The 9,731-nt window shown below is 37.6% G+C and overlaps 1 non-coding gene across 1 annotated transcript; it reads right to left on the bottom strand.

Annotated features, from left to right (window-relative positions):
• Nucleotides 1–795: 795 nt before the first annotated feature.
• Nucleotides 796–929, bottom strand: LOC139033188 (U8 small nucleolar RNA). The gene has a single exon (XR_011485816.1). It is a non-coding gene; the product is annotated as a U8 small nucleolar RNA (small nucleolar RNA).
• Between the last annotated feature and the right edge of the window lie 8,802 nt (nt 930–9,731).

Raw genomic sequence — 9,731 nt, 5'->3', positions numbered from 1 at the left:
TTTGTCCTTCTGTGACTGGCTTATTTCACTTAGTATAATGTCCTTCAAGTCCATCATATTGTTGCAAATGGCAGGATTTCCTCTTTTAAGACTGAATAATATTCCATTGTGTACATGAGTGTATGTATGTGTATGAATCACATTGTCTTTCTTCACTTACCTCTGATGGACATTTGGGTTGTTTCCTTATTTTTGCTGAATAGTGCTACAAGGAACATGAATGCAGACATCTTTTCAAGATCCTGATTTCCATTCTTTTGAATACAAATCTAGAAATGAGACTGCTGGATCACATGGTAGTTCTACATTTAACTTTTTAAAGAAACTTTCATACTGTTTTCTATAGTGGATGCACCATTTTACATGTCCACCAACAGTATACAGGGCTTCCCTGATGGCTCAGCGAGTAAAGAATCCTCTTGCAATGCAGGAGCCATAAGAGATGTGGGTTCGATCCCTGGGTGGGGAAAGAAACCCTGAAGGAGGAAATGGAAACCTACTCCAGTATTCTTGCCTGGGAAACCCCGTGAACAAAGTATTCTGGAGGGCTACAGTCCATGGGGCCCCAAGAGATGGACATGACTACACAAGCACGAAGTGCAGAAACAATATACAAAAGTTCAATTTCTCAACATCCTGGCTAACACTTAATTATCCTTTTTAAAAATTATAACCATCCTAACTGGTGTGAAGTATTATCTCACTGTGGCTTTGACTTTCATTTTCTTGATAATTAGTGATATTTAACATCTTTTCATACCTTTTGGCCATTGGAAGGGAAGATCATCAAGAAGAATATGATAGGAGCAATCAAGGTGTTGTAAGTCTTCATTATGCACAGATGTTAATCACACATCATGGGAACTCCAGTCATCATGTTCCAATCTTCACTCCAAGAAAAAGACAGGTAAGGATTATCTTACTTCTGTTTGAATGATAATTAACCATTCTCCTCCTGATGGACATTAAAAATTGAGATTTGTTGCTATGAGTGATAGGACTGAAATCAGTATCTTTGAACTTGAAATCTTAGACAGATATGCATACTTTCTCTCAGGAAAGACACAGTAACATGCAAACTTGATTAAACTGGGCAGAGTGTGAAGACTTAAAATTTTTACAAATATTGCTGAACTTCTGTTCCAAAAATTCCATACCAATTTATAGTCTCTCAGATTCATGTGTGTGAATGCTTTACATTCTCATAAGCATTTTATTTCATCAGTCTTTTAAATTTTGGCCAAATTTTGGGATAAAGGTACTGTCTCATTGTTATTTTAGTTCCTTATTTTCAAATAGGTGGAGTATAAAATTAAACTCTGATGCATATGGAGCTAGACTTCGGCATTAATGTCTTGAATGCCAGGATTCTCCTAGGCGTACTTCACATTCTGAAATATCAACAAGACATCCCTCCTTTACTTTGAAAAGCAAGAACTGAATGAGAATGATCAGTTGTGGGGCAAGAGAACTGGGCAGGATGCCCTTAGGTAGTGAAGATCTGAGATTAGAAAAATTGCCAGAGGTCATGAGAGGCCATATGAAAAATCTCATCCAGAGAGCCCATGGCAGGCTGGCAGGCAGCATTCTGGATTTAGAGTTTAACAGAAGGAAGAGAAGGGACCATAAGGGGAGAAGGTGGAAAATCTGGGCAGAGGGTTCAAGATCACTTCTGTTAATCAGCTTGGGAAATCTCTGAATTACCACCAGCAGCTGGAAGTTGAGAAGTCTCTGGGCATATCTACTGGATGAAAGGCATAGAGAGGCATGCCAAACATCTCATGTACCTTTGAATTCTCTGTGCCTACCATTAGGCAGAGTATAAGGAGCTTTTCTGTGTCAGCCAGTGATTCTAGATGCTGGGAGAGCTACATCTCTTGGCTATTCTGGTGGTTCACTGCATCCTTGCTAGTGTTCCTGGCTGGGAGCTGTGCTGATGTCTGCTGGAGACTGGTATTTTGACCCTATGTACAGGCCCTCCTCCACTGAATTTGGAGCAGTGTGAGTGGGAAGGCTTGGGAAGTGGTGACAGTTGAGACAGAACACAAACACCAGTAAGCAGTGGAAGGAAACCTAAAACTACAGAGAAGGAGAAACTGGCGGGAGATGTCCTGAGGCTAATTACCTCAATGACTGCATATAAAGAGCTGAGTGTGGATATGTTTGGAAAAAATAATCTAGATGACATCTCCAGCTCAGACTGTCCCACATGGTTCCTGAATTCTTTTTTTTTCCAATTCTTTTCAGTTCTATTTCTTTTCAATAACTGTATAAAATAGTTATATCTATCTCTTGATTTAACAACTGTGACAGGGTGATTTATTTACTTTAAATGTTCAGAACAGATTTTAATTTTTATACATAAAAATTTCATTCAAATCCTAATACCAAATATTGGCAAAAATCATGAACAATAAACAGTAAACATAAATGCAAATGAATAATAAACACAGGAATATGTTAAACATGAAAAACTAATGTTATTTTTTCACCTATTAAAGCAAAATTATAAACCTAATTGTAATTATGTTACAGTATTCCCATGTATCCAAATAACTGTTTGTGGTTTTCTTTCTTTCTTTTTTTTGTATCTTTGGCTAGTTTTGATATCCAGGTGACAGTGGCTTCACCAGATAAGTTTGGGAGTGTTCCTTTCTCTGCAATTTTTTGGAATAGTTTCAGAAGGATAGGTGTTAACATTTCCCTAAATGTTTGATAGAATTTGCCTGGGAAGCCATCTGCATGTGGACTATTGTCTGTTAGAAATTTTTAAATCACAGTTTCAATGTCAGTACTTATGATTGGTCTGTTCATATTTCCTGCTTCTTTCTTGGGAGACTGTACTTTTCTAAGAAATTGTCTATTTCTTCTAGGTTTTCCATTTTATTGGAATACAGTTGCTTATAGTAGTCTCTTATGTTCCTTTGTATTTCTGTGCTTTCCATTTTAATTTCTCCTTTTTCACTTCTAATTTTATTAATTTGAGTCTTCTCCCTTGTTGGTTCTTCATGAGTCTGGCCGAAAGTTATCAATCTGGTTTATATTTTAGAATAATCAGCTTTTAGGTTCATTGATCTTTTCTATTGTTTTCTTCATCTTATGTCATTTATTTCTGCTCTGATCTTTATGATTTCTTTCCTTCTACTAACTTTAGATTTTGTTTGTTCTTCTCTAGTTGTTTTAGGTATAAGGTTAGGCTGTTTGAGATTTTTATTGTTTCTTGAGGTAAGATTGTATTGCTATAAACTCTCCTCTTAGAACTTCTGTGTTCCATAGGTTTTGGATCATCATGTTTTCATTTTAATTTGTCTCTAGGTAATTTTTTATTTCCTCTTTGATTTGTTCAGTGATCTATATTGTTTAGCCTCCATGTGCTTGTGTTTTTTTTAGCTTTTTTCCTTGTAGTTGATTTCTAATCTCATAGCATTCTGGTTGGAATATATGGGCATATATACATACACACACATATACATTCCTATATAGTCATACTCATACTATACAAAAAAGCTGAAGCTCCAATACTTTGACCACTTGATACAAAGAGCTGACTCATTGAAATAGAGCCTGATGCTAGGAAAGACTGAGGACAAGAGGAGAACGGGGTGGCAGAGGATGAGATGGTTGGATGGTATCACTGACTCAATGGACATGAGTTTGAGCAAACTCTGGGTGATAGAGGACTGGGAAGCCTAGCATGCTGCAGTCTATGGGGTGGTAAAGAGTTGTACATGACTTAGTGACTGAACAATAACAATACTTATATTAACAAATACACACAATTGGTAGTTGTTTCTGTTTGAGTACCCATGCACAGACTTAACCCAGAAGGTGACTTCGTTTATATAGTTCCTTTTGCTCAATTATAAAATGAATGCCCATTACAAAGGCAAATATGTTGAAAAAAGTCAATAAATAATAGGACCACATCCTTGTGATCTTCTGAAAAGCCTCTGAATACACGGAGCTGCTCTTTTACCTTATGTTGAAGGAAGTAGAATCTACCAAGCACTTCTACGGCCTTGTCAGCAAACTGGATGTCACGAATGCTGGGAGTCTGAATGGTGGTAGGGGCTGCCCAAGAGAGTATTCTGATGACTCTCCTTGGTACACTTTCATGAAAAATAACTGCCCTACTAAGGAGGAGATCAAGGAATTCTTGAACATATTGGGGGTGAGACGGAGAAAACACTTCATTGTTAAGAGCCCAGAAAGCCTATCACTCAAGATTTATGCAGGAAAAGTAACTGGAGTGCCACCAGGTGCCAACAGTGATCCTCCATAGTATGAATTTCTGTGGGGTCCAAGGGCCCACGCAGAAACCAGCAAGATGAACATCCTGGAGGTTTGGGCAAGGTCACTTACACTATCCACAGTTCCTTCCCACACCAATATGAGGAAGCTTTTAGAAATGAGGAAAAGAGAACCTGAACAAGTTGTAGTGAGGGTAAGCACTACTGACACAGACAGCACCTGTTCCAGGGTCATGTCCAGTTTCTTCTCCTACCCACAATGAGTCTGCGCTGGTTTCTTTAATTTGTGGTTGAAGACAGCAATAAATGTTCCAACTAATGGAGAATTGGTACTGGGCTAGAAGAAACAACATTTATCATTTTGTCTTCCTGTTTTATGTGGTACCTTGGAGATTTCCCTTCCTTCCTTCTTTCCTTCTTTTTTTAAAATATTCATTCTTTCTTAATTTCTTTTCTTTTTTCTAATTAATTCCTAATGTGTCTTTTAACAGAAGAGTTAAATAACTTCAGAATATAAGTTTATTAATGAAAGCTTTGGTTAGATACTTAACTGTGTATCAGGTTTAAGAGCAACTATGTATTTTGGAAAACAAACTGGGAAATTTTTATCTTATTTTGTGATATAAAGCAGAACATTATGCGATTGAGTAGCTGTTTCTTTGCAAATATAAAAGAACTCAGTAGCAAAATTGCTGGGCTTAAGAAACAGGTAATGTGAAAGATGGTCGGCTCATGGCCTTCCTAATACTTTCAGTCCATCATTTTGTAAAATTAAAAGATGTGTACATGAATTACTTAATCAAGAAAGTAGGAGAAATTAAAACAAATTAGATAGCACTTCATTGGCTCATTTATTCTCAAATATTAACAGACCATGTGCTCTGTGGAAGACACCTTGATATTCTTTGGGATGTTACCGATTGTGTGTCTAGGAGCAATTAGAAGTTAAAACATATCACATTAGCACAATTTAAAAGGAGTAAAGGGATGGGAGCCCAAGAAAGAGCAGTTATGTGTAAAAGCCCTAAGGAAAATCAATTTGGACATTTGGGAAACTGCAGCTTTTCAGTGTAAAGTAAGTTTTAAGCTTAGCTATACGGTGGATGAGGTAAGGCTGTGGGGGACCCTCAGATGGTATGTCTCAAAGTTGAGAGACTAAAGCCTAAAGTATAAAATGGCCCTTAGCAGTTACACTTGAATCCTAGATAAATTAGAAAGAAACTCTCCACTGGGAGAGACAAAGTAGGTGTTACTGTCCCAGTGCATTTGATCACAGTTTACAAAGTAGCTATTTTACATTCTCAACCACAAACTCATGCTATCTTCCATGAAAAAGGAAGGATGACTCAGAAGGTAGAAAAGAGAACTCACAAGACTGAGGTGATAACCAGAGCTTTTCCCAGGCTTTGAAATCAAGTCAGGGAACAGAAACATTTGTCTATTGCTGCTGCCCAGTGACTCTCATACTTCCCATTTCCTTGTTTCTAAACAAGAATGTCTATAGATTCCTACTGCTATGTCTCCATTGTACATTGGATTTGTTAGAACAGATGTCTTGTCTCTTTATCTTATATATCCACAAATGGAGATTTATTCTGCCCAGCTGGTATGCTTAATGAACTCCCACCCAAGAGTCTCATCATCTGCAGTTGGACCTGGTTTAGATGATGAGACTTGGATTTTAAGTCAATTGTGTAATGAGGCAAAACTTTGGAGGATCTTGGGAGAGGGTGAATGAATTTTGTATAAGGTAGGGGCAGGAAATATCCTGGAGAGTAAACTGTGGCAGGCAGAACCTTATGGGGCCCCCATGATCGCCAATTCCTGGTGATCATACCTTTGTATATTGGTTTTGGGTGGGGCCTCTGACTTGCTTCTAATTAATATATTGTGAAGAAGCTGATGAGATGTCACGCCTATGATGACATTACATTATATGTGTTACAGAACTAATTAGAAAAACAAACCATCCTGATGATTCAAAAATTCTTCTCCACACATTATGCATAAAATAAAAAAAACAAATATAGATTATTAAGGAAAGATCTTTCTTGAAAAAATTATTACCAAGGTACAAAGGGAATTTTGAAATAGGGGAAGGGGAACTATTGCAATAGAGAAAAGCTGTAACCATAAGATCTCCAAGAATCTCGAGTATTAGGCAAAAGGGGTTTTTCTTTTCTAAATGGGAGTAAACAACACTGGAAAGAACTGGGTGTGGGGAAAGGGGATGAAGTGGGTAGCATGACTAGATACTGAATCAGAGAATGTTTTACCCTGAGGCCTGCCTATTCTCAAGACAGGTTGTCTGCTAGCTCTGGTGAGAGGAGGCCAAAATTTGGGAGCCTGGAAGAAAAAGAGAAGCTTAACCCAAGTTTGGCTAACAAGCATTTTGTTTCAATTGATCCCTTATAAAATAAAAAGTGGGATTTCTGAGTATCTGTATCTGACCTTGTCATAAGTAAACAAAGGAACATCCATGAGTTTTATTTAAATTATATGGGGAAGAATGGTTTTCTCAGGTAAGCCTTTTCCTGAAACACAAAGCAGGAGGATCTCTTAACCTTCACTGTTTTCCAAAATTACAGGGCTCAGGTAAAATATTATCATAGAGGAAACAAAATAATTTTAATACTAAATAAGCATAAACTGGGATATGATGTGCATCACAAGCAAACAACTAAAGAGATAGCAAAGTCAACAGGAAATCTCACCCTTTTATATAGCCAAGCAGATACAACCCATTACATTCACGTTCTTGAGATAAAAGATAGCTAGACCTCAAGAAAGAGGACTTGATACCTTGATACTTGGTGCTTTGCTAAGTCTCTTCAGTTATGTCTGACTCAAACCTAGATTTTTTTTAATATGCAAGACAGCATATTAAAAAGCAGAGACATCACTTTGCAGACAAAAGTCAGTATAGTCAAAGCTATGGTTTTTCCAGTAGTCATGTACGGATGTGAGAATTGAACCAAGGAAGGCTGAGTGCTGAAGAATTGATGCTTTCAAATTGGGGTGCTGGAGAAGACTCTTGAGAGTCCCTTGGACTCCAAGGAGATGAAACCAATCACTCTTAAAGGAAATCAGTCCTGAATATTCACTGGAAGGACTGATGCTGAAGCGCCAATACTTTGGCCACATGATGCAAAGAGCTGACTCACTGGAAGAGACCCTGATGCTGGGAGAGATTGAGGGCAAAAGAAAACAGCAGAGAATGAGATAGTTGGATGGCATCGCTGACTTAATGGACATGAGTTTATGCAAATGCCGGGAGATAGTGAAGGACAGGGAAGCCTGATGTGCTGCAGTCCACAGGATCACAAAGAGCTGGACATGACTTAGCAACTGAACAACAATCACCATATGTCAGACAATTATTCCTAAATGCATGTGGTAAGTGGGATGGCACACTGTGTTAGCCTTTATCCAAAGGAAAACATTCATGGGTGGAAAAATTGGCAAGAATATTGAAAAGAGAATGGTTTTCGATTTACAAGTTTTCTAAAGTAAATGCTCTAAAAAGAGAAAGTCTCATTCCTTTTTTGGGACACCAGAAGAATTTATTATTTTTTATTTTTTAATTTATATTTTCCCTTCCAGTACCCTCCCTTTGTTGCTACAAAATAGTAACACTACAGTTTTAAATTTTATTTCCACTGCCATTTCTACCTTTCACTGGGCAAATTACAGCCATCTAAATAACCAATAAATCTGTGGTAAATTACAAAAGCAATGAAAATATAAAAAAAAGTAGGATGGATTGAAAAATTCAGTACATTATTTGCCTAGAGGGGAAAACTTTTAAATACGTCACACTAAAGGAGAATGGTTAAAGCAAATTCTTGGTTAGCAACGTACAAAAGTTCTCCATCATACATTAATTTTAAAAACTGTTATAGCTTGTAGACTTTTGGATAGCAGCCATCCTGACTGGCGTATAATGGTACCTCATTGTGGTTTTGATTTGCATTTCTCTGATAATGAGTGATGTTGAGCATCTTTTCATGTGTTTGTTAGCCATCTGTATGTCTTCCTTGGAGAAATGTCTGTTGAGTTCTTTGGCCCATTTTTTGATTGGGTCATTTATTTTTCTGGAGTTGAGCTGGAGGAGTTGCTTGTATATTTTTGAGATTAATCCTTTGTCTGTTGCTTCGTTTGCTATTATTTTCTCCCAATCTGAGGGCTGTCTTTTCACCTTGCTTATAGTGTCCTTTGTTGTGCAAAAGCTTTTAAGTTTCATTAGGTCCCATTTGTTTATTTTTGCTTTTATTTCTGAAATTCTGGGAGGTGGGTCATAGAGGATCCTGCTGTGACCCAGAAATCCCACTTCTGGGCATACACACCAAGGAAACCAGATCTGAAAGAGACACGTGCACCCCAATGTTCATCGCAGCACTGTTTATAATAGCCAGGACATGGAAGCAACCCAGATGCCCATCAGCAGACGAATGGATGAGGAAGCTGTGGTACATATACACCATGGAATATTACTCAGCCATTAAAAAGAATTCATTTGAATCAGTTCTAATGAGATGGATGAAACTGGAACCCATTATACAGAGCGAAGTAAGCCAGAAAGATAAAGACCATTACAGTATACTAACACATATATATGGACTTTAGAAAGATGATAACGATAACCCTATATGCAAAACAGAAAAAGAGACTCAGATGTATAGAACAGACTTGTGGACTCTGGGAGAAGGCGAGGGTGGGATGTTTCAAAAGAACAGCATTGAAACATGTATATTATCTAGGGTGAAACAGATAACCAGCTCAGGTTGGGTACATGAGACAAGTGCTCGGGCCTGGTGCACTGGGAAGACCCAGAGGGATCGGGTGGAGAGGGAGGTGGGAGGGGGGACTGGGATGGGGAATACATGTAAATCCATGGCTAATTCATTTCAATGTATAACAAAAACTACTGTAATGATGTAAAGTAATTAGCCTCCAACTAATAAAAAAAAAAAGCAAAAAAAAAAAAAACACTGTTATAATGCTTTATTGCTCAAGCTTCCAAATGATTAACTATTTGAGTATTATTTAGTAGTGCCTTGTAAAACAGTACCCATTCTAAGCCTAAGCTTAACTCCAGAGTCTGATAATCTAAAATTTTAATTAGGAGTTTTTCTTGCAAGGGTCAATAAATTTCTCAGTTTCCCTTAATAACATAAGTAAAATAATATTTATATGATCACTTAGAACTCTTAAATAAGTGCTCCATCTCACCACATATTTCTTCCCAGATGCGAAACACAGACATTTGGCCATTATCTAGTAACAAGATTTTATTACAAGGCACTATTGAAAGGTAGAGTTTGAATTTCCACTATTTAATGGGTTGTTTTTGTTTAGGTGCTAAGTCGTGTCCAATTATTTTTGACCCCATGGACTGCATGCAGCACACCAGGCTTCCCTGTCCTTCACTATCTCCCAGAGTTTGCTCAAACTCATGACTATTGAGTCAGTGATGCCATC

The sequence above is a fragment of the Odocoileus virginianus genome, chromosome X, assembly GCF_023699985.2.
Source record: "Odocoileus virginianus isolate 20LAN1187 ecotype Illinois chromosome X, Ovbor_1.2, whole genome shotgun sequence".
Taxonomy (NCBI): domain Eukaryota; kingdom Metazoa; phylum Chordata; class Mammalia; order Artiodactyla; family Cervidae; genus Odocoileus; species Odocoileus virginianus.
This window is presented reverse-complemented; position numbering and strand designations above follow the sequence as displayed.